Source organism: Panthera onca, chromosome B4 (genome assembly GCF_046562875.1).
Source record: "Panthera onca isolate mPanOnc1 chromosome B4, mPanOnc1 haplotype 2, whole genome shotgun sequence".
NCBI classification, from domain to species: domain Eukaryota; kingdom Metazoa; phylum Chordata; class Mammalia; order Carnivora; family Felidae; genus Panthera; species Panthera onca.
Window position 1 is genome coordinate 49,168,986 of NC_138345.1, and position 27,988 is coordinate 49,196,973.

General features: G+C 36.8%; 1 protein-coding gene across 3 annotated transcripts in view; it reads right to left on the minus strand.

The window, feature by feature from the left end:
- The window catches only part of EPS8 (EGFR pathway substrate 8, signaling adaptor), a 188,124-nt gene that overhangs the window by 128,831 nt on the left and 31,305 nt on the right, over positions 1-27,988 (minus strand). The window lies entirely within an intron of this gene.

Here is a 27,988-nt window from a genome sequence, read left to right on the forward strand (position 1 = left end):
AGCAGTTTACAAACTATATGTATATTAGGCATATTCAATTTTTTCCTATATATAGTTGGACCTATATATTCAGCTCAAGGTCTATAAACAAACATTTAAAATGCACACCCCAACATTGATTGTAAGGGCATGTTATCAAAGGACTTATATCTGTGTAACTGATAATATCACTGATATTAATATCACTGATAATAACTGATATATAATAATATATATCTTCAGCAGGTACCTATCCATCAGATATTTAGCGAATCCATATGTGTGAAAAAAAATTTTAAGTTAAATAATAAGACATGGGACGCCTGGGTGGCTCAGGCGGTTAGGTGTCCGACTTCGGCTCAAGTCATGACCTCACAGTCCTTGGGTTTGAGCCCCCTGTTAGGCTCTGTGCTGACAGCTCAGAGCCTGGAGCCTGCTTTGGATTCTGTGTCTCCCTCTCTCTGCACCTCCCCCGCTCATGCTCTGTCTCTTTCTTTCTCTCTCTCTCAAAAACAACTAAGAACATTTTTTAAGTTAAATAAGATAAAGAGTTCGTGCTGTAAATAAAAAACAATAAGTAATACCATATAATGTTCAAGAACTATAATAATTCAAGTATGGACTTTTTTGACATGTGACTCTAAGAGCAATGAGAACGGACTTTGGAGTACAGGAGTTCGAACAGAAATCCCAACTCTGTATCAGCATGGAAACACTGAAGATCAGCACCTCATTCTTCTGTTCATATCCTAATATAATATAATCTCACTTGCCTAGAGGCCACACATAAATGACAACCTCAGCAATGTCAAAGAGTAAATTAAAAAGTTACATGGCTAGTGAAATAGATGCCACATCATCTACGTGCTAAATTTCTGCATTTGACTCTGGGAAGATGCCCTGAAGCTGAGTTTAGATCTTTTAAAATCTTATTGTAGAAAAAGTTCTAATGAACTTGGTAGTCAAATCAATCCACAGCAGGGAGAAGCATTGATCAGAAGCATTAAATCTGAATTTGGGGAGCTAGGACTACTAGAGGTTAACAGAAAGAAACAACAGCAGAAAGAAATTGGTAGATTGTAATGAGAGATTATGACACAATGGAAAGAAAAACTGTATAAGGCATCCTTGGAATATTTGACATAGAACCCATGCATACATTAATTTCAAGGATACACTATATTACGATCCAAATAAATAGTATGCATAGTAATAAGTAACATTCTGTTTAAGAAGACTAAAAAGGACTTGATACTTAGAAGAAAAATTACCAACTTAACAGTTTAAAAATAAATAAAATTCTAATATTTACAGAATTATATATACAGAATTATAATATACTTCAGAATTAACTCTGAAGTATATAGCTAGGAAATGCACTTATTTTGAACTTGGAAAGCATATTATTAGGCAAACCTGATAAATGAAATGTTAATGTAGTTAAATGAGCAAATATTAGGGACTTAGGCCTCATAACTAAAACCAAGCACTATATTAAACAGTCTCTCCCCTCATAAGGTTCACAGTTCAGTAGAAAACACCACCATATATATAATTAAATTTTAATACTATTTAGATGTGTAACAGAGGTATAAGCAAGAGACATATAATATTTGGTTGTTTCTCTTTTTATGATGTTACCAACGTGCAACATTATTGCACATTGATGTGCAATGCCTAGACACTTTAATTCAGTAAGGGTCATAAGTGTGACTTCAAGAAGGCTGGAATATATAAAATGGATGAGAAAAAAAATATATCAAAAGTAAAACTATGACATGGATTAAAGATAAGTATCAGAAACTCCCTCCCTCCTTTCCACTATAATAGCAATGAAAACTATTGACAAGAGGATCAGTTAATATTTACTGAGAATTTATTGGCCCTTATAGCTATACTCAGCTATAAGGGCCTAACATGTATGAACACATTCAGTTCTCAACAACAACCCTATGATGAAGGCTCTATTATTATCCTGTTTTAAAATTAAGAAAATGGAGGCATGCAGACCGTAAATAACTTGCCCAAAGTTACACCAGTAAGTAAAGAACCAAAATTAAAATACAGGAAATTTGGCTTCAGAATCCATGCTTTTCATCACTGCATACCTAAGAGTGTACTAAACGTGTAAAGATGTACTCTCTTATAGAAGGTGTACTTCTCAAAGCACCACACATTGTTTGCTTTAAAAAGAGCTACTATCAGGGCACCTAGGTGGCTCAGTAACTTAGGCATCTGACTTTTGATTTTGGCTCAAGATCTCAAGTTCGTGAGTTCAAGGCCCACGTCAGGCTCTGTGCTGACAGAGCAGAGCCTGCTTGGGATTCTCTCTCTCCCTCTCTCTCTCTGCTCCCTCCCCTGCTCACTCTAGCTCGTGCATGCTCTCTCTCTCAAAATAAATAAATAAACATTTTTTAAAAACAGCTATAATCATTAACACTTTCATATTCCTTCAAAACCAATTTTCCATTTTTGCTAGTTTATCAATTCATGTTTAGGATTTGGTTCTATAACTATTCTATATTCTCCAGATGCTTTGCTTAAATATGTCAAAATTTCCCCAATGACTCCTACTATCACAAATTCTGAAACTTACTAGGAATTTATCCAAAGGATACAGGAGTGCTGATTCATAGGGGCACATGTACCCCAACGTTTATAGCAGTGCTATCAACAATAGACAAATTATGGAAAGAGCGTAAATGCCCATCAACTGATGAATGGATAAAGAAGATGTGGTATATATATACAATGGAGTACTACTTGAAATGAGAAAGAATCTTACATTTGCAACAACATGGATGGAACTGGAAGGTATGATGCTAAGTGAAATAAGTCAGTCAGAGAAAGATATCATGTTTTCACTCATATGTGGAATTTGAGAAGCTGAACAGAAGACCATGGGGCAAGAGGAGGAGAAAAAGATACTTTCAAACAGAGAGGGAGGCAAACCATAAGAGACTCTTAAATACAGAGAACAAACTGAGGGTTAATGGTGGGGCGGGGAGGAAAACAAGTGATGGGCATTGAGGAGGGTACTTGTTGGGATGAGCACTGGATATTGTATATAAGCGATGAATCATGGGAATCTACTCCTGAAACCAAGAGCACACTGTAAACACTTTATGTTAACTTGGCAATAAATTATATTTAAAAATAAAAATAAAAAAATAAATCTTTTAAATTAAAAAAATAAAAATGAAAATTCAGAAAGGAATAAAGAATGAAGCATTTATCCAAACTCTTTCATATAAACTATACAATTAGCTAAACAAATAGTACATGAGGGGGAGTTTTTCTTTGTAGACTCATTCCAGAGAATAAACCAATATAAAGCGGCAATTAAAATATCATCCTGTGCAACTCCTAATGAATTCAAGTATGGAGGCAAAACAGCTACTAGTATCAAAAAAAAAAAAAAAAAAAAAAAAACCACCACATATGTCTCCTGAGAGAAGAAATACCATTCGTATATTAGGAAGTGAGGAGGATGGGGAGAACAAAGGGAGGAAAAGAAAGAGAAGCGGAGGTGAGAGACAGGGAGAAAGGAAGGAAGGAAAGAAGGAAGGAAATCTGAATTTGATTAAGTCTCTAGACTCTACCACTTTATAAAAAACACACAGGAGATAAGGACATGTTAAACTATACCACCAAGACCCCATCAGCAATATGTAGCAAAGTACATATTAATAAGAATAAAGGACACCATTTGGACCCTGACTCAAACAAATGCAAAAAGAAGCCTTGTGAAACCATTGGCAAATTGAACATTAATTATTTAGTAATATTTAGAATTAACTTTAAGTTTCAGGTATGATAATTAAATTATGGTTACTACATTTTAAAGTGTTTTTATCTTTTAGAATAACATACTGAAATATTTACAAATAAAATGGTATATCTGACACCTGCTTAGTTTCACAAAGAAGAGAAAAAATGGAAAGGGGCAGATCAGTGAACCAAGATTAGCCCAGAGTTAGTAACTGCTGAATCTCGATGATGGCTACCTAGGAGTTCATTATACTAGTTTGTCTACCTTGTATATTTGAAGGTTTCCAAAATACAATTTTTTTAAATAGGGGGTATACAGCACATTAAACAAATGGTACTTAAAATATTATAACAGAAGTACTTTTAAGAATTTAAAACTTCACTACATGTTTGTATGAGAAAAAAAATGTTTTAACAAAATAGTAACACTAATGTCTCAACTAGTAGGTATTTTTCTCAATTTTTAGCTAAAATGTTATGCTTTGTTTATAAGTAAGTAATGGTTGATCTCTTTATTAAGTACAGCTAGTACGCTGAAAACAGCTGAAACAGTTGAAAATGGAAAAGCAGTAACTTTAAAAACATAAATATAAGCAAACTGCCAGACTTTAGATTTTTTTACTTCCAAAGTTTTTTGTTCACTTTGTCTGGCACTAGAAAGACTCAGGTTGAGGTAGAGGGGTACATGGAGTTTGGCTCAAATTCTTCAAGTTTGGATAACATATGTGTAATTTAAATTATTGTATGATGAATCCTGTTAAGTGAGAAACAGTTGTATTCAACACAAAAAGGTGAAAAGTACAAAGGCTTTGAAATTCAGTTTTTGTTCCATCACTTATTAGTTTCACATCATTTCAGGCAAGTTTTAGTGCCTTCATCTGCAAAATGAGAAAAATAATTTCTTCCACATAATGATGTGATACATGGATTTGATTATACTATGATATAAATTATAAATACATATTCAATGTATTTTAATATTTTATATAAACTACAGAAGTGTGTGTACACACACACACACACACACAGTTTCCTAGCATTATTCTGTTAGATAGTGTTTCACAGTAGCTAATATTCCAATTGTCAACATCCAATCATTATTCTACCAGTTAACAGTATTGTTATGCTACCTGATATTACACTCACTTCTTCCCAAATGCCAACAATATTTCCCGTGGGCATAAATAATAATTTGGAAAACACATACACTGATGAACTAAGAAACCCCTTTATACACTGAAGCTTTGGGTGTTCTTTATGAAATCAGCAGGCCAAGAATTTGCCTATAACTTCTATTTATTTAAGTTGTATAGATTTTGGATAAATAATATTATTTGAAAAGTTTAAAGGTAGGCTGCTTTCAGTTACACAGCCAAATCTTACTTACACTTGAAATATATTTGGTGTTTGAAGGATAAATCTACACTAAAAAATATCAAAGTAATCACTGGACTAATGCTCCTATAAGAAAATTCTTACCCTTGAAGATAAAGTATCAACAAGAATGGGCTTCCTTCCAACTCACTTGATGCCCTAGGGCATTTTGCATACAACTTAAAACACTTATCATGTTATATCAGTTATTTATTTACATACTGGTCCCACAGTTGGAATATAAGCTTCAAAAAGACAGAGAAAGACTTATTTTCCTTTTCTATCATCAGCATCTGCATAGTAGCGCCTGGCAGCAGCAGGTGATTAGTAAATGTTTGCTGAATTCACATATAAGTATATGCACCTTCATTCTCTAAGGGCTTCAGGATCAAATCATTACATGCCCCTTTGTTAAGTACTCCATGAAGGGACTGAGCCTATCAAACCTGGGACTAGAACCTTAAGAGACTTCCATTGTACTCTTACCCTTACCCCTTATCCCCTAGAGGGCACATCTATTGCAGATCACTTGAATTCAACACAGACAATATTCCTGGGTTACTCTTCTAAGCCTAGTCTTCAATCTATAATACCAGCTAAGACTTACTGACAGCACTTTATGTGCAAGGTGCCACACTAAACACAGCATATACCTTTGCTCGTGTGTTCTTTATGATAGCCTGGCATTATTAGTATTACTCCCATTTTACAGGTAAAGATGCTAAGGCTTAAAGAGGTTATGAAATATGTTCAAAGTTCCAAGGTCATAGAGCAGAGGCAGGATTTGAGCCAGGTCTGTCTGACCATGGCCCACATTCTTAATCACTGACTCTACTGAAAAGAAGACTACTAGTAAACAAAACTTTTCAAAAAAGACTCTGAAAGTCTCTTTCTTCTTACGTTTTCTGACACATGGGGACCCTTCCATACAGTGAATACTAATCAACAGAAGCCACTCTAAGATGGCAACAGAGGATGGAAACCATGCTTAAAGAAAAAACAATCTGGGCAGTCTAGAAATCTTGTGAACAAGACTAGAAATTTTTTTAAAAAAAGGAGAGATGCATAAAGGACTAGATCACTATTAATGACTAAATCTGTATAGAACTCAAAAGCTACAAAGCACATACAAATACACACACTAATTCACAAAGCTGCCCTGGAATGTTGCTGTCATATAGATTTGACGCTGAGACCTTCATTAGAACCAGCAGAGATAGTATAGGTTAACATAAGACTGTTTTTCCCAAGTTTAAATCTCAGCTTTGACAATTACTGCATAGCTTTAGGAAAGGTACTTATCAACCACGCTAAGCCTCAGTTTCCAGGGGTGTAAAATAGAAATAATGCCTCCCTTGTAGCAAAATGATGAGAAAAACAATTAATACATCATGTTGCTCAAAGCCATTAACTTAAGCACATGTATGTGGACTGGTAATGATAGGAAGAAGGCAATGCTATTTAAGGAAACAAAAAATGGTGCTTTAGAGGCCTGGATGTTCAAAAGCAGCAGCAGTAAAGAAACTAAAAACAATCAACAAGCTGTCCTCAGGCTTAGATTCCCAGGCAAAACTGGACTGCCTACAGAGGGGATCCTACCCAGAAAGGTATATCTGAAAAAACTGTTCTTCACCCGGGCAGGCTTCAAGGGCAAGCAACAAGAATGGGTAACAAATACTTTTTTTCTTTTAAGTCAGCTCTATGTATAATGTAGGGCTCAAATTCACGACCCAAGATCAAGACTTGCATGCTGTACCAACTGAGCCAGCCAGGCACCCCAGTTAGGACATACTTTTTAAACTGTAAAAACTACTGGGAAACTATTAACCACTTCCAACTAAGATTAACCTAACTGCTTTCCTGACAAAACCACATTGGGATCAATAACATTAATTCTTAATGACTAAGGAGAAGTTTTCACCTAGAGTGGAGCTGAGAAAGAATGGATATAGCACTTATGACAAAAATTGCTGGCCTCTCACTGTTTCACCCTATGAGATACCCTGTGACACCTTCCTCCGCCCCTTCCTTGGTCAATTAACCCTTCAAAAATTCTTACTAAATGCAAACACTGTTCTAGTTCCAAGGGATACAAGGACGAACCACGAACAGGAGAGTGCAATAGGACAGTAACAATAACAACAGCTAAGATCTGAGTGTTTGCGCTGTGCCAGGCTCTTCAGGTGCTTGACATATTTCATAACTTAATTCTCACAACAAGCCCACAAGGTAGGTAGTAATACTGTCCAATAAATGACAAAAAATGGAAACATGGAAATCTGTCATAACTTGCAAACTCATTCAGCAGTGAAGCTTAGATTCAAATCTAGGCAGGTAAGATAGAATGATAAATGTTGGACAAACAGGTTATGGGAACATCAAGGCCCCCGAAATGTAAGTAAACTGGTTAGTAATGAATAAAGTTAATAAGTATACTTTAAAGTCTTAGAAATCCTTAGAAACACACAAAGAGAAGGTAAACAAAGACACGGGCCCCATCTTTAAAATTTTCATGGACCACGTAGATAACAGCTCAGGTTCACCACCACTTCGCAGAAACATCAACAGCTGTTACCTTTGGTTTCACTCAAACAAAGAAGTTTAAAAATAATAAATGAAGAGTGACTAGAGAAATACATTGCCCAAACGAAACCAGTTAACGTTATTAAACTGAATTACAATCATGACCAAAAATGTGATCACATCATAAAATATCATAAAGCCGCTCCAGCAATGAATGGCTGAAAGTAAGACCCTTCTCTGTAACACATAGGTTTTACATGGGGTTGCACACCCAACTAATACTTTTATTGGAGAAGAAGCATCACACAGTTGGGCCAGTAAAGTTCTTCTTGAGGTGAGCTTGCCCACACCAGTTAACCAGTTAATTAACCAGACGTTTCATCAATGACACATCTAATAGATAAGTTTCCCTTAAAGCAACAGTCTTAGGGAGATTTTCTGGAATTAAATTGCCTTCAGTTGTACCGTGTGAAGAGATTAGTTCTATAATACATGCTATGCTACTAGTCAATCCTCATTACCTGCAAAGTATAATTTAACATTTGCAACATGAGTCCCATATTCTTGTCTGCCTAATAAAACAACTCTCATTGCTTTCCTAATGTATTCAAAAATGAGCTTGATCTTCCTCACAAAACAAGTTTACTCTCCAAATTTACTAACTTATTTTAATACGTCTCCTTTTTCCTCATCACTCAGCCTGAAACTCTAGTTGTTACTGACTCCTCCCTCTTTTTCATTCTGTATCACCTCACGCCAGATTTATCAAAATAAGCTTCACCGGTCTTCCTATTTCAAATAACTTTTCCTTCTAATCCTTTTTCTAAGACTGTGAAAGTTTTACTCTTAAAAAGCAATGCTTTCACTTTGCTACTCTCTCTCCCAGAACCAACAACGGCAACAACATATAAGATCACATAATAGAAGCAACATTAGCTTAATAATTAAGAAGCCTTGGTTCCAGGCCCAATTTCTCCACTAACTAATTTGAATGATTCACTTTGGTTTCCTTACCTGGAAAACATGAGTCCTAGGCTAGAAGAGCACTGCAATCTTTAACTTGAAGAGCAACAAATCTCTTGTCCTGGAATTCATGGTCCACCATAACTGAGCTCATCAAACTCATCTACAACTATCCCCAGCATGTATTTTCCTACCCCCCCAGCTACTGTCTGCATACTCCTGAATTATGTCAGGCATGTTTGTACTATACTAATTCCTTTTTTATTTTAATTTTAGAGAGAGTATAAGCAGCGAAAGAGGAGGGAGGGAGGGAGAGGGAGGGGGGGAGAGAAAGAAAGAGAGAGAGAGAGAGAGAGAGAGAGAGAGAGAGCGAGCGCTAAGCAGGCTCTACACTCAGCATGGAGCCTGGTGGGGGCTCAATCCCATGACCCTGGGATCATGACCTGAGCTGAAATCAAGAGTTGGACCCTCAACCAACTGAGCCACCAAGTGCCCATAATTCCTTCTTCTAACATGACCTCACTCTTTTAGTAATCATCAGTAATATGTCCTTTTTCTTTCTAGAGACTCTATTGTCTACATTTGGCCCTGTTAACTCTAAAATTTAACCTATGTATGTTGTGGCTCCAACAGAAGGACTCAGTAGTTAATGAACTGATTTTATTTTGGTTCTCCTAAGTGCACAGTCTAATTTATCAATGCTCATCTGAACTGATTATCATATATAGCTAATGTAGTTAGTGAAAGTACTTAATCCTAGTACATTAAGAAATTCACTTCCTGTTTGCTGGAAACTTATTTTTAAACATCATATTATTTTATGAGCAACAAGTTAGTTCTAATAATGTCAGTTCAGGAATTTTATAAGTTCAATTATTTTTTGTGAGCTGATCTGAGACCCCCAAGTTACCATCTTCAACACTGCATTGATAAGAAAGTGCCAGCTGAGGAAATGATCACTTGGGAGGAAGTCCAAACCTTTTCTCCTGTCCCCCCGTGGCCATTCAGCTTGCAGAAAGGAGAAATCAATGACTCAGAGACACCACATGGACCTGATTTTGACATACAACAGAACAAATACTCATTTACAAAAAAAATCAGTGCCCTATAACACAGTAAAAAGAGCAAAGAATGTGCTGTCAGAAAACCTGTACCAAACCCCACCACTTAGTAACTAATAGCCACAGGTTAAGTCTCATAACCTTGCATCCTGATTTCTCATCAGCAAAATGGGGATAATCATACCACCAGCCTGACCTACTACATAAGACCTCTGAGGCTCAAATAACATAATAATGTAAAAGTGTTCTGAAAACTGCAAAACATGCTTCACAATGCAAATTTGGATATTATGTAAGCAATATTCATAGTCAAATACTCACCAATTGTATTTATTATCAAATAAATGTACCTAGTAAGAAAACTAAAATGACTAGATAAGAATCATCCTTAATGATACCAATTTTCTAAGTCTGGGTTTTTAAACACCTTGCTTTTTGAACTAGGACACACAAAACTCTACACAAACAACTTCAGACAGTTAAGTGTCTGAACGCCTTTTCTTAAAGATCTCTAGGGAGAAAACTTCTCATAGCTCTCTTGGTATTTTTCCCTCTGGAACTGAACAACTCAAAGTAGAAAAAAGTAAGTTCTCATTTCTTTCATCTGACATAAAGAAAATAAAATATACCAAGTTGGTGTAAAATAGAAAAATTGGCTGTAAAAATTCTATTCTACAACAAGTTTCATGGCAGATAGAGACAAAATATCCAAGGTATAATGGATGTAAGCTTTTTCTCTTTCATCAAATTCCCTCCTTGCAGAGGTGGAAACATGCATTGCCTAAATAAAAGAAAAGAATGCAGATCAGTTCTTAAATTTCATAATGGAATACTAACCTTGACACCTGCCAACCTAGAATATAAAATATAAGGTCTCCTTTTCAACCTACACCACAGAACCTGAGCACTTTGTGCACTTGTCAAATTTTGATGTTAAACTCCCGACAAAAGCAAATATTAAGACAATTGGTACTAGAAAGAATTTAAGGTCCATTTAACCAAATTTCACAAGATCCATCCCTGAACTATATTACTTTCACATTGTTACCAAAATGTTTTTATTACTTGACTACTTAGAGTTATGCCTTAGACTCTCACTGAGGAGCAACGTAAGAAGCAAGTACTTACAAGAATGTTTTTATTCTGGCATCCAAACTGTCCAGTACGTTATTCAATACCTCTTTCAATGCACTGTCTTCCTATAGCAAGCACTCTCTCTGTGGCACTTCACTAACAATTCACACACTCCAATTTACTGAAATTCTGATTTGCTTGTCTATTATCTCCCCTGGACATTAAGTTTAACGTAGAAACGACATTTTATTCAACATGATTTCTCACACATTGAGGACAGTGACTAGCACATAAAGGAGCTTAATAATCATGGATATTATGAATAAGTCATATATTTTAATTTTATTTTCCCAGGACATATGTTCAGTCCTAAATAGAAAATAATCTTCTTAAAAAAAAAAAAAAAAAAAAGCCACATCTTCCATTTATTTATCTTCTCCACTCTTCCTGGAACTTTTCTTGTGTATTAGCCAGGAATTAATAAATATTTGAGGAAGAGGATGACAACAATTATGATAGTATTGGTGGAAAAATAAATTATCCTCCTCAAAAGAAGGCAGAGCAATAATTGTGTTCATCATTAAAATCAAATACAAAATATTAACAATTCTGTATCTTAAAATTATAGATGATTATTTTCTATTTTCTAAGTTTTCCAACATTAGTTGGGAGATTTTACTTGTGCTATTATACATCAGTATGCCTAAAAAGAATCAGCTCCCACAGTAAACAAAATCTAGAGTGGCTACAGTAATTCATCTAAGAAAAATTAATCACTTGTCACAGAATATTTACATTTCAAAAACCTCAAGCTTCCTGCCTTTTGCCCCCTAAGTCCATGATTTCAGATGATAACGTTCCTCGGTTCCCTCCTGCTGAGGACGACTGCCTGGAGAATTGGACTCTATCTTTCTCAACCTGCCGGGTGCTTGGATGAAGATAGGGAGAGAGCAGGGAGCCAACAGTGACAGTGATCTCGTACCCTGTAGAGGACACACCTGTCATTCTGGTGCTCGGTGTGCTCTTGCCATGGCCCTGCCCTAATTCCAGCTCCGGTTTTAAGTCATACCTGGCGGAAGCAATTCCTCTTGATTAGCAAGCCTAGCTCTATGCTCTATCCTATGGTGGACAAACATGCACCAAAAAAAAAAAAAAAGAAAAGAAAAAGAAAAAGAAAAAGAAAAGAAAAGAAAAGAAAAGAAAAAGAGAAAAAAATTCTCAAAGTTACACATGAAGCTGATGTTTATCCCAATCAGGGACACTTTGATCCCATAAGCAGTACAAGCACTCTCTGAAGGTAAAACATTGAGACGAAATTCCTTGAAGTGTATCATCTATCAAGATAACCTGTCCTCTTTAATAGAATCATTCAATTTGTACTCTGGATAGGTTTCACTTTCCCAGAGTAGTATAGTATTTGGAAACTATACATCCTTATGGCTTAAAATGGCCCACACCAGAGTGCAGAGATAAAGGTGGATGAAGATGTGAGTCTGACATGTAGAAGCACTCACTTCAGAGCCCAGATTCAAGGAGCCTAAAGCAGTGAATACTTGCTTAACACCATTGAATGCCAAAATAGACCAGCAAGAATGAAAACAGTGGATGCCTTTCATCTCCTAGTTGAGTACTTGAAAGCAGAGCTGTTATTCACATGATATTAAAAAGAAATATATTTCTGGAATTAGTGTGTATAAAAGTGTTAACTAGCCAAAAAGCAAATTTTTAAAAGCATATTTTAGAAGCATATCTACCTATTTAAATATTGAACTTAAATTAACTCAAAAAGGAAGACCTTATATAAAAATAGCCCTTCTTTTCCTCAGAATCAAAAGAATTCTCTTTCTGAATGCTTTAGTGTAAATAAGAGTATACTTAAAGAACAAAATTCTTATTACATTAGGCAGCAGATGGAGATAACAAGATCCATACCTCTGCTTCCTTTCTTATCATGAGACCCAAATCCTTGGCATGACATTTGATATTCTGCATTATCGATTTCAGAATGCTAGTGTCAATTCCAGTGATCCCAATACTTATTCATTCAACAAAAATATGTACAGCTCTAGCAGTAAACAAGGCTGAAGTCGATCCCAGTCCCTAAAAGTTCACACTGAAGTGCCCCCCAGGCAAACCAGTCAATTCAGTGTATCCCCCAAACAATCATTCAGCAAATATTTACTGGCTAGGTTAAATGCTGGGCTTATACAGAGATAGAGCAGTAAACAACGGGTAAGATTTCTTTCCTTTACAAAGTTCACAATGTTATGAATGAAGACATGTACTGGTCCTTTCGTACTTTTCTTCTCTGTTCATGTCAATTTTCCCCTCTCCTCTGTACACCTGGACATCCCCCCTTCTCCTTAGTGCCAGTCCTACCAAATTCCATTTACACCATAGTTCAGATAACATGTTAGCTGGACTGCTAGTGAAGAAACTGGGACTCAAGCAAGACATAAATCTGGAGGTGTGTGGGTATGGGAGGGTTGGGGTGGGTGGGGGTGGTCAACTCAAGTTAAGAAACCAAAGACAATTAAGAGATCCTGGGCAGGTTTTTTTTTTTTTTTTTTTTTTTTTTTTTTTTTTTTTTTTTTTTTAATATATGAAATTTACTGTCAAATTGGTTTCCATACAACACCCAGTGCTCATCCCAAAGAGTGCCCTCCTCAATACCCATCTGGGCAGGTTTTTAAGGCCAAGACAAGTAGTCAATATAGGAAATCTGTGACTAGGTCTGGGGTAGTCACCAAGCAAGATGGAAACCCAGTTATCAGGCTGATGCACAAAGTTAACACACAGAACCAACAGTAACATTATTTGATATCAAATAAGAAGCTAATGAGTCGGGGTTCTTAAAATTCTCCAAAGGACAGAGCTGGCCCCTCAGGACTGGGTACAGCCTTTAAGGAGAAGTCATATACTCTCAGCAATGAAATGAAAAGGAATGTATCTTTGCAAACCATATATCTGATGAGAGGTTAATGTTCAAAACATATACAGAACACACGCAACTCAACAGCAAAAAATAATCAGATTTTTAAAATGAGCAAGGGACCTGAATAGATATTTTTCCCACAAGGACACATAAATGGCAAACAAATACACAAAAGATGCTTAACATCATTCATCATCAAGGAAATGCAAATCAAAACCACAATGTGGTATCACCTCACACCTGTTAGGATGGCTATCATCAACAAGAGATAACAAGTGTTGGCAAATGTGCAGAGAAAAGAGAGCTCTTATTCACTGTTGGTGGGAATGCAAACTGGTAGAGCCATTATGGAAAACAGCAGAGATTGCTCAAAAAATAAAAATGGAACTACCGTATAATCTAGCAATCACATTCCGGAAACAATCTCTTCTGGGTGTATATACAAAGGAAATAAAAGCAGTACCTCAAAGAGATACACCCCCATTTTCACTGTAGCATTATTCACAATAGCCAAGATACAGAAACAACCTAAGTGTCCATCAAGGGATGAATGCATAAGGAAAAAATGTGATATATATATACACATAGGAATATTACTCAGCCAATGGAAAGAAGGAAATCTTGCCATTTAAGACAACATGAATGAACTTAGAGGACATTATGCTAAGCGAAATAAGTCAGAGCAAGACAAATATTGTATAATCTCACTTATACGTGAAATCTAAAAAAAAGACAAACTCACAGATCAACAAGTAGAATGGTGGTTGCCAGGGGCTTGGGGGATAGAAGGTAGAGGGGAGATGCTAGTCAAAAGATATAAACTTCCAGCTATAAGATGAAGAAATTCTGGGGATCCAATGTACAGCATGAAGACTAGAGTTAATAATACTGTTTTGTATTGTTGAAATTTGCTGAGAGTAGATTTTAAGTGTTCTCACCACACCAAAAAAAAAAAAAAAAAAAAAAAAAAAAAAAAAAAGGTTGACTATGTGAGGTGATGGATGTGTTAATTAACTTCATTGCAGTAATCATTTCACAAGGTATATGTATATCAAACCATCACATTGTACATTTTAAATACATACAATGTTTACTTATCAATTATACCTCAATAAAACTTAGGCTGGTAAAGAAATTTAGGGGCTCAAAATCAAAATTATTATTACATTGAGGCCTCAGATTCCCGAAGAAAATTAAAAAAAAAAAAATCTCCAATTATAAATTCTAGATTACCAACTGGCATGATGTGCCTTCCCTTTCCTGGTATATTAGTCAGTAAATAGAGGATATTAGACCTGAGAAATTATACTTCAACAGTGAAGATGTTAATAGTGATGTTAGCTGTGATAAAATAGTAGAAAAGTTAAATTGTATTATATCTGTTTATATTTATTGATCAACTACAGTCTTTTCGTTTTGTTCTGTTTATTTAGAGAGAGAGAAAGAGACAGAGAGAGAGAGACAGAGAGAGACAGAGACAGAGAGAGAGAAAGAGAGAGAGGGAGGGAGGGAGAAGAGGGGCAGAGAGAGAGAAGCCCAAGCAGGCTTCGCGTTATCAGTTCAGAGCCCAACCTGGGGCTCAAACTCACGAACCGTGAGATCATGACCTGAGCCAAGATCAAGAGTCGGACACTTAATGGACTGAGCCACAAAGGCACCCCTGATCACCTATAATCTTTAAAAATACTTTTGAGTCTACTATCTTATCTCGTTTCATAAAATCCCATGAGGAAGGCAAGGCAATCATTACTTTTATAATGACATTGGCAATATTAGTAGCATTTCAGTGACATTATGGCAGCAAAAGTATTTCTAGGATAACGGCCATTTATTTATAGCACTGTATCTTACAGAAATGTGCTTCAGGCTGTAACTGGATCCTTAAGAAATCAGGATATTTCCTACAGCTGCAAATCCAGTGGTAAATAAGAGACCCCAGTGTTGGCTAGCAGGAATAAGTGTTCTCTCCCCAAACCTACCAAAGTAATTCAGCTTTGTTTAAAAACAAAAGTGTTGGGGCGCCTGGGTGGCTCAGTCAGTTGGGCGTCCGACTTCGGCTCAGGTCATGATCTCACGGTCCATGGGTTCGAGCCCCGCGTCGGGCTCTGTGCTGACAGCTCAGAGCCTGGAGCCTGTTTCAGATTCTGTGTCTCCCTCTCTCTGTGACCCTCCCCTGTTCATGCTCTGTCTCTCTCTGTCTCAAAAATAAATAAACGTTAAAAAAAAAAAAAATTAAAAAAAAAAACAAAAGTGTGTCCAGAAATATCATCAATAAAGTTCCTGGGCTTTCTCTGTTACTTTCGAGAAGATTTTTTAATTAAATAAAATGTAACTGTAAAAATGCTATTAGTAATGCATCATCATCATCGCAGAAAGCAAAGCTAGTGTTAAAATGGAAGACCTATGCAGATGAAGTTCTGCAAAACAATCAGGACTTTGTTTTTCAGAATTCTCTCTTGATTTCTTCATATACCTCCAACTACATTTCAGACTTAAAAACAAATCATAACAGCCATACATTATTATCAATAGATAACAGCTATTATCACTGTTCAAATAAGGCATCCTGAATATTATACAATAATCCAGGCACAAAAGCCTAAGTACCTTCAGAGGCAGCAGATATATGTCCACGTGAGGGAAACCTGGGATGTTCATTTCTGACTTACATATGTCAGAGAGTGACTGAAGGATAAAAGGTATTAAAAACGACTGCAAACCTCGGTACAAGTATTTCTAGTGATCAAAATAACTTTTTATAGCACATGAACTACACTAGTTCAATAATTCACATCTTCACACTTCCTCTCCTACGCTCAATCCCGAAGTTCTTTTAATACTTTAAACAGCCTCGTGTTAAATGGATTTCATTCTTGAATTCTGGCAAGCAATTTGAAGCTTTCACACTGCTAATAAAGTCATATTGATAGTACTATAGTTACAAATTTAAACAAAATTATGTAAATATCAAGTAACAGTGAGGGCAATTACTGTTTCCACAGGGTAAGTCCTGCAAAGGGACAGCTGGACATTTTATCTTAGACATGAGTGGGTTGGGGAAAGGCGAGAGCCAATGGGTCACCCACCAGGTTGCCATCTGGCTTGGAACCAAGCAGAACAATCAAGCCTGGCAAAAGAAGTCACTGTGTTGTGCCTCCAACTGGGCATTAGCTTTATCCCAATGGCCACTGTTAGGAGGCACAGTCTCATGCCATTCTTCTAGTGTATGAATTCTTCCCCTGTGCCAGGCGGATGAGGGGAAGATTCTGTCACAGTTGGTGTTGGCCTGACCTCAATTAAGATACTTGTCCCATTTGGGGGCGGGGGGGGGGGGGGGGGGAGTGTAAATGGCTCCTGTTCTATAAACTCCCAAAGAGTCCAGAACCCAAACCAAAACAGGCAAATGGAAGGAAAGGATGGAATTGGCAGGGGTCATGAGCTTGGCAGGAAAGGGAAAGCAGAAATGGAAATCCTGGATCTCTTCACACCACACCATTATAAATCTGAAATACAGGGGAAAAAACAGAAGGATGAGTCACATAATAAGATATTCCTGTTTCATTTAGTAGCTCATCTGAGGATACAGTAGTTGACATGGCTGAATAGTAAATGGGGAATAAGTGAATAGGTATTCAGCTTTAGATCCTGGGTGAACAGAGTAACAGTCATGTATGCTAACACAGATAAAGACATCCAAATAACTCTCAAACGTTTTCCGTAACTGGATATGATAACTAACTCTTGTCCCTGAACACCCAACTCCATGTATTTCAAGCAAACTATCCATAAGATTTAGCTAAAAATGTAAACAAAATACATGAAAGAACCGCACCCCCCCAAAAAAAAATCTCTATGAGCAACAATATTAGCTTTACTTTTTCCCCATGTGTTAGAGACAGGGATACAGACTGGCTCAGCAACGTGTAATGTGATGTTGTGATGTGAAGAGGCCAGGGCAATCATTAGGCTCCCTGGGAATTCCTGCCACTTACTCTCTTCTCCCTCTTTCCCTCTGAAGGAAAGGAATGCTCTCCCTCTAATCCCTAAGTCCTTGGGACCACAGTTCCTCACCCTTACTACCCTCTCCACCAAAATACCCCACTGGCCTGATGTGCACGTACCCAGAAATGGTATGTCTGAGGTCAAGTGTGCTTGATCCTACTGGCTAAAGATGTCAGGAGAGTGGGGCACCTGGGTGGCTCAGTCAGTTAGTTAAGTGTCCAACTCTTGGTATCAGCTCAGGCCACGATCTCTCCTTTCTTGGAAACGAGGCCTGCATCAGACTCCATTCGAATAGTTGTATTTGGATGACATTTACCAAAGGTCCATGTAGAGGGCATGACTCACACGTAGGCACACTTTTGGAGCCTTTCAAAGTTTGTCAGCCAATGCTTTCTGTCTTGAGATTGTGGAAAACCAGCCCTTTCTCCAGACACTTGAAAGTATTCATCTTGCAACCACCTGAAGCAGTGATGTCTCATTCTATGGGTTTCCCACTCAGCAAATCCTTAAACTAGTTTCTGTTTCTTAAGCACCCAAGCTCACAGCTCTGCTTCAAAATTTAACAGGCTTACTCTCTCCTCTCCTCCTTTCCTGTCTGCCAACATTCACACCTACCCTAACGATCTCTTTCTATCCCTCCATTGACTCTTCACTCCTCAGTTTTGCTCCATTTCTTAAATAATCCCATATTCTTGCACATTTATCTCACCATCCCAGAGTGAGGCCTTCCTATCATCACATGCCTTAGCATTTTCCACTTTCCAGAACTCATTTATATTTTGATTGCTCTTTCCCCAGCTAACTACCATTACTCACATATTTTATATAAGATTCTGAAGCAGCTCCAATCACATTTCCCCTCTGTCTAAAGGTACACCATTTTACTTAGCAAGAGTTGTACTCTGATACTCTTCTCTAAGTAGTTGATTGATCCATTCACTCTCTCCTGGAATTTTTCCTGTAACCAAAGTTACATGGAAGAAAATGTTGCTAAATATTCAGTCTGAGAGCAAGTAAAAAATGAAACTGTGTAGTCCACAGAGGAATTAAATATCATGAACTTAATAACATTAGCAGAGTTGTCTAAACAACAGAGTTTCACCAGAAAGAGACAACAATGAAGTACTCTAAGTAGACCCATTATGATACACTAAAATGATTAAAGCAATAAATAGCAGAAATCAATCCTTATTGCAGGGCTTAAAGGAGTGTTTTTAGAATGAGGAAATCCCAACATCCCAAATTCACAATAGGAACTTGCTGAAAAAGTTTTTAAATTTTTACTGTGTTTTCATAACACAGATAGGGATGAAGTCATTCTTTGGGGAAAGTTTAACACCATTTCAAGAACCACATGTATAACTGTTTGGATTATACAATACATAATGTGGCATATTTAGTACTTTTTTCACATTACTAATCTATCAGAAACCCAGTTATGATTCCAGGATTTTATAGTGTGGGATTTATTCCTCCTTATTTGTATTGTATGTCTTACCAAGAACTGTAAATAGAATTCAGAACAGATAAATCTGTAAATTTACCATTTTCAAACCAAATCAAACAAAAAGTGCTTCTATCATTCTTATATCCCAGAACAAAATAAACAAACAACTATAAGAAAATGATGGCTCTTATTGACAGAACTTTTAAATCCCCATAGAGATCATTTATTATGCATTCGATTCATAATCAAGTAACAGAGGGTGTGAAGCATGGTTCATCTGTATAGAACTCCCTCAACAACTATTTGGGCCCTATGTTTGATGCTACCAAGGTTCCTCAAAGCACTGTACCCCATATCTTTAAAATATTATTCAGGGGCGCCTGGGTGGCGCAGTCGGTTAAGCGTCCGACTTCAGCCAGGTCACGATCTCGCGGTCCGTGAGTTCGAGCCCCGCGTCAGGCTCTGGGCTGATGGCTCGGAGCCTGGAGCCTGTTTCCGATTCTGTGTCTCTCTCTCTCTCTGCCCCTCCCCCGTTCATGCTCTGTCTCTCTCTGTCCCAAAAATAAATAAAAAACGTTGAAAAAAAAAATTTAAAATATTATTCAATGGGGGTGCCGGATGGTGCAGTCAGTTGAGTGTCCAACTCTTGATTTCGGCGTGGGTCATGATCTCATGATTTGAGTTCAAGCCCCGCATTGGTCTCTGCATTGACAGTGTGGAGCCTGCTTGAGATTCTCTCTCTCTCTCTCTCTCTCTCTCTCTCTCTCTCTCTCTCTGCCCCTCCCCTGCTCATGCTGTCTCTCTCTCAAGATAAATAAACTTTAAATAAATAAATATCACACAACAGTATCCTTACAGTCTTTAATTCATAAACATTACTATTCACTAAGTATTTAATAATAAGAAATTTGGGCCATGATAGATTTGTATTTTAAAACACATACATTTCTGTATTTAGAAAAAGATACATCAAAACTCACAGAACTTCTAATATAAAAGTGCACTTAAAAAAATCTGTTTTTAATTTCAAACCTGCCTGATAAAAGTATAATTCAGGCAGCACCAATGACCAGTCTTAAATTCCAGTATATAGTTACCATAATGACATCATTTTACTCTCTTGGAAAATAAAATATCTTAGTTGAATCATCTTGGAACACAAATGTACCACTCGGTCAACCCTTGTGAATTCCAGTCATGTTAGTTTTCATCCATAAGCTCCAAGGCTATAAAATCAAATCTCTTGTATTTCTATGTCCCTAGTTTCAAGGCAGTATCTCCAATGGAAACCTAACAATATTTATTAAATCAGGGTGCAAAATGACAAGAGTAAAATGATTTCTAAGATTGTTTCCATTTTTAAATCCACTCAAAACAACAGCATAGAGTGAAATGTTGACACAGAACTTGATGGAAGCTTATATTATTTGCAAAATTACACTTCCCTCACGTTACTTATTAATTGCAAAAGGAAAAAGGTATTTATGATGGAGAGAGATGATGGATACCACCTTAACCAAGTGATCAAACATCACCAGTTACGTCACAGTGACGTCACATTCCTCCTGATATGATGCAATAGGAAATTCACACCATCACTAATGTAGCACCCTTGCTAAATTGTTTAATCTGTGTATGAGCTATTTACTGCTCATTTCACAGCTCAGAATTACTGTGAAAATTCCTCAAAACTTAGCAACTTGAAAAAATAACAATAATCTATGAGCTTTCTCTGTTTCTGTGCATCAGGAATTCAGACAGACCCCAGCTGGGACTGCATGTCTCTACTGTACTATATCTAAGACGTCAACTAGAAGAACTGAATCCCATTCACTGGCACATCCGGTTGTCAGCTGAGACCTGAACTGGTACTGTGTAACATCTTCATAAGACCTAGGCTTCCTCACAAGGTGGTAGTTGGGTCCCAAAGGTAAGCATTCCAGGAGTGAGTGAGGAAGTCTTAAGGCATATGGCATACTTCCACCGCACTGCAATGATCAGCTGCCACAAGTCCTTGCCCATCATGCCCTCCCACAGGGAGGGAACAAAGGCTCCACCTCTCAGGTGAGATGGGCTAAATATATTAGTGTAGCTTTCTTTGAAAGAAATTATCTGCCACAACCGGAATCAAATCACTAAGGAGCAATCAAGTCAAACTCATAATGTGGAAAATTCAACAAGACAACCAGCCTGAATGCTTCAAAAAAATAAATCAAATTTCATCAAAGACAAAAGGGGGTGGGACATGTCCTAGATCTGTCCAATAGAACTTTCTCTGATGATAGAAATGGTCTGAATTTGTGATGTCCAACAGAGTGGCCACTAGCCACATATGGCTACCGACCACTTGAAGCGGAGCTAGTGTGACTAAGGAACTAAGTTTTTAATTTTGTTAATTTTAATCTACTTAAATTTAGTCACATACAGCTAGTGGCTATCATATTGGACAGCATAGGTATAGATCAGAGGAGGCCTGTCCAGAAAAGACAGGATAAGCATATACAATGCATCTGCCTTGTTAGATCCTAGCTCATGCAAATGAACAAAATCTATGAAAGGCAATTTTAGTACAACTGGAGAAATTTGAAAATGGCTTATATAGTTGGTGATAGTACAAAATCACTATTAAAAATGTTTTATTATAAAAGTGGTACAGTGGTTATGTAGGAGAATGTCCTTGTAATTCAGAGGTAATGTAGTCAGGGATTAAGTACCCTGATATCTACAGCTTACAATGAAATGATTAAGGGAAAAAAAGAAGCATACATGTATGTATATCTATATACAGATGCACAACACATACATATGGGGGGAGGGAGAAAAAAACATAATTCAAATATGATACAGTGTTGACACTGAGGAATTTAGATGAAACATATATGGGTGTTTACTGTATGTACCATTCATTCAACTTTTCCGTAGGTTTAAAAAAATTTTAATAGAAAGATGTGGGGGAAGTAATTGTTTTTCTTCTTAATACCTAGTATACAGTATACTTCTCACATAAATCAGATTATCAAAATTAGCTTTGGTTTCATGTTTTGTGGCTTGGTATTATATAACCCTACATTTTCAATGGATTTCACACAGGAACCAACAGAGTGCTATGATACACCAAAAGTATTCCCAAAAGTATGTTTTGATTAACTGATTAAGTTTAAAAAAGACCATCTGTAGAGGGGGTGCCTGGCTGGCTCAGTTGGTAGAGTATGCAACTCTTGATGTCAGGGTTGTAAATTCAAGCCCTGTGCTGGGTGTAGAGACTGAAAAAAAAAGACAAAAAAAAAAAAACACAAAACAACACTAAAAATGGAAAATCTGTTCATTTAATTGGGAAGCAGAATTACTTCTTGATGGGGGCGCCAGGTGGCTCAGTCGGTTAAGCGGCTGACTTCGGCTCAGGTCATGATCTCACAGTCCGTGAGTTCGAGCCCCATGTCGGGCTCTGTGCTGACAGCTCAGAGCCTGGAGCCTGCTTCAGATTCTGTGTCTCCCTCTCTCTCTGACCCTCCCTCGTTCATGCTCTGTCTCTCTCTGTCTCAAAAATAAATAAACATTAAAAAAAAAGTTAAAAAAAAGGATTACTTCTTGACGAATAAAGTTATATCATGCCCCCCATTTTTTTTTTTTACTATTTCCAGATATCCTTTTTTTTGTTTGTTTGTTTATTTATTTTGAGAGAGCAAGCACCAGCAGGAAAGGGGCAGAGAGAAAGGGAAACAGAGAATCCCAAGCAGGCTCCACGCTGTCAGCACAGAACCCTATGCAAGGTTCTATCTCACAAACCATGAGATCATGACCTGAGCCAAAATCAAGAGTCATTCAACCAACTGAGCCATCCAGGCGCCCCTCCTACTTTTTTTTTTTTTATTGAGGTATAGTTGACATATAACATTATATTAGTTTCAGGTGTACAACATTATGATTCGATATTTGTATATATTACAAAATGATCACCATATTCAGCCTAGTTAACATCCTAGTTATACAATGCTTTTAACATAGCAATTAGCTATATTTTCAGAATCTTGATCTGCTTCAACACAGAAATGATTTTATACAATAAATGCTGAATGTCTAATGTATTTAATATGAATTTAAAAATATACAAAAAAGTTATATTGAAATGAAAAATAAATAAATAAAAAGATACGAGCATCCACAAATTAAATCTTCTATACTAAAAAAATTCTCAAGCTCTTTTAAATTTCAAGTTGTGTTTTCACTATAAAATTATGATTAGATGTTTCTGATACAGACTTATATTTTAAAATAGAGAGTTTTTTTTAGGAAGAAGACAAGTCATAATCATAGCTGGGTAAAAAGAAGAATAGGTGTGTATGCTAATATCAAATAATGACATCTGACTGGGTTCAAACACTCAACTTTCCAAGTTGGCCATGAAAACAAGGCAAGGCAATGAAATGTGGAAAAAACAAGGCAAGGCAATAATATTTAAGAACCCTAAAGGATGACACATCTGGATCAGTTCCAAACTAAACGGAGACACTGCACCTATTAGAGAACACAGAAATAGCCTGACAGTTGCCTTAGTCTTCCAACAAAGGATCCTTGGGGCATGAGAATGAGAGGCAGGAACAGACTTGACATGCAAGGCAACCTACCATCTTGCACCACAGTGATGGTGCTGTATTTACAACAAGGGACCTCGGATTCTTAATGGAAAATACTCAAAGATTCTCAACTCTAAATGGCTTTGTAAAGGTAATTATGCTCCTCTCACCTAGATGATAAAACTAAAACAAGACAAATTCACAAGGCTACACAGACACCTGCTACATGGCATCTTCCTTTCTCCATCCCATTTTAGCCTGGTATAAAATTTTAGTGCAGCCCTTCCACAACATAATGCCACTGTTCTAATTTAGACTTCAAAGTCACAAACTCCAGACTCATTTCACACTCAGGACATACTATCCCATGCCTCCTCCACTTATTTAAGCCTCCATAATTTTCTATTAAAATATATAAGATTATTTATCTTCTAAGTCGTTTCCCTGGTACAGTAAAACAAACCATGACTTACTCATTTGTTTTTATCCATAACAATACTCAGCACAGTATTTGTACAATGCTGGAGTATAAAAGATACTTCATCAGAAAAGCTAGCAGTAGGTAGATGGGAGGTCAAGAGACAATCTGTTCAAATCAACAAGGTTCTAGGCAAAAGCATAAAATTAAGAAACTTGCCAAGATCAGTAGGAATTCTATTAAAGACCTCTTCTCTCTTAAGTCTATGACTGTAAGTCATAAAGATTGTATTTTCTCGGCTTGGTAAAGCTTCAACTAGATAAAGTAGGATAAAAGTATGAGATGTTGAAATGACTGGGGATGAAAGAGGGAGAAATAGGATGGCAGCAAAAAAAAAAAAAAAAAAGCAAAAACTGGAGAAACAAATTTCTTCATAAAACAATGTGATCATTATACAGGGAGTTAAAGAAATTACAAAAGTCTTCTATAAAGCAATAGTATTTTTGTTTTAGATATATGTCTACACTTGGAGAAAAGTTTTATCAGAGAAATTAATGCTCTTCAATGATTTGTCTCAGTGTTTAAAAAAGAAGCTTAAGAAAAAAAAAGAATGTGTTACCGACTATAAGACCCTTGTCCAAGTTAAAAGCTAAATGAAACTGATTTTCATCCAGGCTCAAACAAATGAAATAAGACTCCATAGGGTCATTCACATACACATCTAAACTTGATTCTCTGAAATAGGCAAAATCACTCAATCACTACTATCAAAAGGAATTAGTCTTTTTTTAATGTTTATTTATTTTTGAGAGAGAGAGAATGGGAGCGAGCGGGGGAGGGACAGAGAGAAGGAGACACAGAATCCGAAGCAGGCTCCAGGCTCCGGAGCTGTCAGCACAGAGCCAACGTGGGGCTTAAACTCATGAACCAGGAGATCATGACCTGAGCTGAAGTCAGATGCCTGACCGACTGAGCCACCCAGGCGTCCCATGGAATTAGTCTTAAGCTGTAGCTATTCATAACATTTCCTCTAACTTTAAACACCAAGTCACATTTGTAAGATTCTCGGATTTCTATTTTTCACAAATCCTACAAATCAGTCAAATATCTCTTATTTTTGATGAAGAAGGCAGCAGCGACAGTGATGACGGTGGTGGAGAAAAACAATGTGGCAGCTGCTGACATTTGGTGTGAAGTGAAGAACAAGAGACTGCAGGATTGCTTCTTGTATCCCACTCAAAAAACAACACTGTGCTTCTACAGTTAAGGAGCCCTAAAGAATATTACTTAAAATGCATTCATGCTAATGAGAAGCTTATAAAATGGAAAGAGAATGAGATGTAAATAGAACCAAGGGAGTTCAGGTCTATCTTGTTCACAAATTAATTTTCTAGAAATAGACTACTTCCACTGAGGTCTGGAGAATACTACTTACCAGTGGTATTTTATGCAAAAAAAAAAAAAAAAAAAAAAAAAAAAAAAAAGAATCCCACAAAATTTGTTTCTGCTAACATTTACTTTGAAGTTTTCTGTTCTAAAGCCACAGGTTGTACAGAGGACAAAGCCATTAAATGACAAAGAGCAGTACAAATTAAACCCTCCTCTAGGAACATCCTACTGAATGGAAGACACAAAAGTTCACAATAACAGGTCACGCTGAAGCCATAAAAAAGTACTTCATACCAACATTGTTAGTTTCCCTATTCTTCATAATAGCAAAGCAAATGCCCTATTTTTCCAATACATTAAAAAAGTTTTATATTCACCCATCCCCCAACACAAAATACTTGTGTCAAACTGTGATATGTCTTAGTCTCTACTAAACAGTTGTTGTAATAAGGAAACTGAAATGATTGGTGGTTGTAGCTCTCCTTCCAGGAATACCTGTCAAAATGCCCATTTGTCAGTTTCAAGCTGTCTGGAAATCTACTTTCCCAATAGGGTTTTCCAAAGTAAAAACATATCAAATAGAAAAAAGTATTCTACAATTATCTTTCCCCAGAGAATAAAAGCTAGATATTTTGGGGTTGTTATTTTACAAATAGTTTTCCACTCAATTTAGGATAATGTAAGAAAGGGTAAACATTACCCTAAAAATTAGACTGGTGCTACCTTTCAACCATAGTTGAGAAGTAGTGTAAGTTAAAATCAAAGACTTGTAGAATATTAGAGCTGGGGAAGGAATCTTGGAGATATCCAACTTGTTAAAGACTGTTCCAGGCTATCCAATTAATTACTGAATAATCCTGTGGAAATGGAGGAAGAATGGGATTTGTGAATTCTAAAACAGAGATAATAGCAATTACCCAGCAAAATATACCAAGTTGGGTATGTAGTAGTTACAAAATATTAAAGAATACCACTTTAAAAGTTGGGTTCTTGATACTTTAAGTCACAAAATTATCAGAAGCCAATTTTTATAATTTTTTTAATGTTTATTTATTTTTGAGAGAGAGAGAGAGAAAGCTTAAGCAGAGGAGGGCAGAGAAGGAGAAGAAGACACAGAATCCAAGACGCAGGGCTCAAACTCATGAAATGTGAGATCATGATCTGAACCGAAGTCAGATGCTTAACCGACTGAGCCACCCAGACACCGCATCAGAAGCCAATTATTTAAAGGGAGAAAAAAATGTTTTAATATTAATATCAAGCAAATATAATCTCCTTTTATCAAAGCACTGGTTTGTCTATCCACACACACCCATAAAGGAAAAACTTTTTTCCTACTCATATAGGTGAATAGCTAACATTAAACAATATTGGCAGTTGTCTCATAAAGTCATCTTAACAATGATACAGAGGAAGGTTGCCTGGGTGGCTCAGTTAGTTAAGCATCTGACTCTCGATTTCAGCTCAGGTCATAACCTCAGGGTTTGTGGGATCCAACCCCATGTCAGGCTCTGCCCTGACAGCAGGGAGCCTGCCTGGGATTCTCTCTCTCTCTCTTTCTGTCTCTCTCTCTGTCCCTCCCCTGCTCATGCTGTCTCTCTCAGTTTCTCTCTCTAATAAACATTAAAAAAGACAATAATACTAGGGAAAATATGAAATAATAGTGAAAAAAGACAAAAAGAGAAGGTCCAGGGCTCTCTGCATGTTTTCTAGGTTTACACACCTTTTGATTAGGTAGGAAAAGGAAAAAGAAACTAAATGGACCAAAAGTATTTCTTAGACACATGCTATTTTAATTAGACTATACTTTTAACATTTTATAGACGAAAGTAAAATCATCTGAGCATTTAAAATAGAAAATAAAAATTAAGCAAGCTACAGTTGTTCATAATTACAGTGGCAAACCATTCTAAGATTCTTAAAAATTCTTTGTGAAGAAATAGCCCATTCTCCATATGCCCCCAGGCTAAACCAAACATTCTCTGCCACCCCATAAGATCTCACTTTATATTCTATTAACCAAGACTGCATGAACTAACCTCAAGAAAAAAAAAAAAGAAAGAAAAAGAAAAAAAGGACAGGAGTTCTCTTTCTATAGAATAATGTTGGTACACTCAGCCATAGCAATTTCTTACTTGACACATCCCCAAAGGCAAGGGAATTAAAAGCAAAAATGAACTACTGGGACCTTATGAAGATAAAAAGCTTCTGCACAGCAAGGAAACAACCAACAAAACTAAAAGGCAACCAACGGAATGGGAAAAGATATTTGCAAATGACGTATCGGACAAAGGGCCAGTATCCAAAATCTATAAAGAGCTCACCAAACTCCACACCCGAAAAACAAATAACCCAGTGAAGAAATGGGCAGAAAACATGAATAGACACTTCTCTAAGGAAGACATCCAGATGGCCAACAGGCACATGAAAAGATACTCAACATCGCTCCTCATCAGGGAAATACAAATCAAAACCACA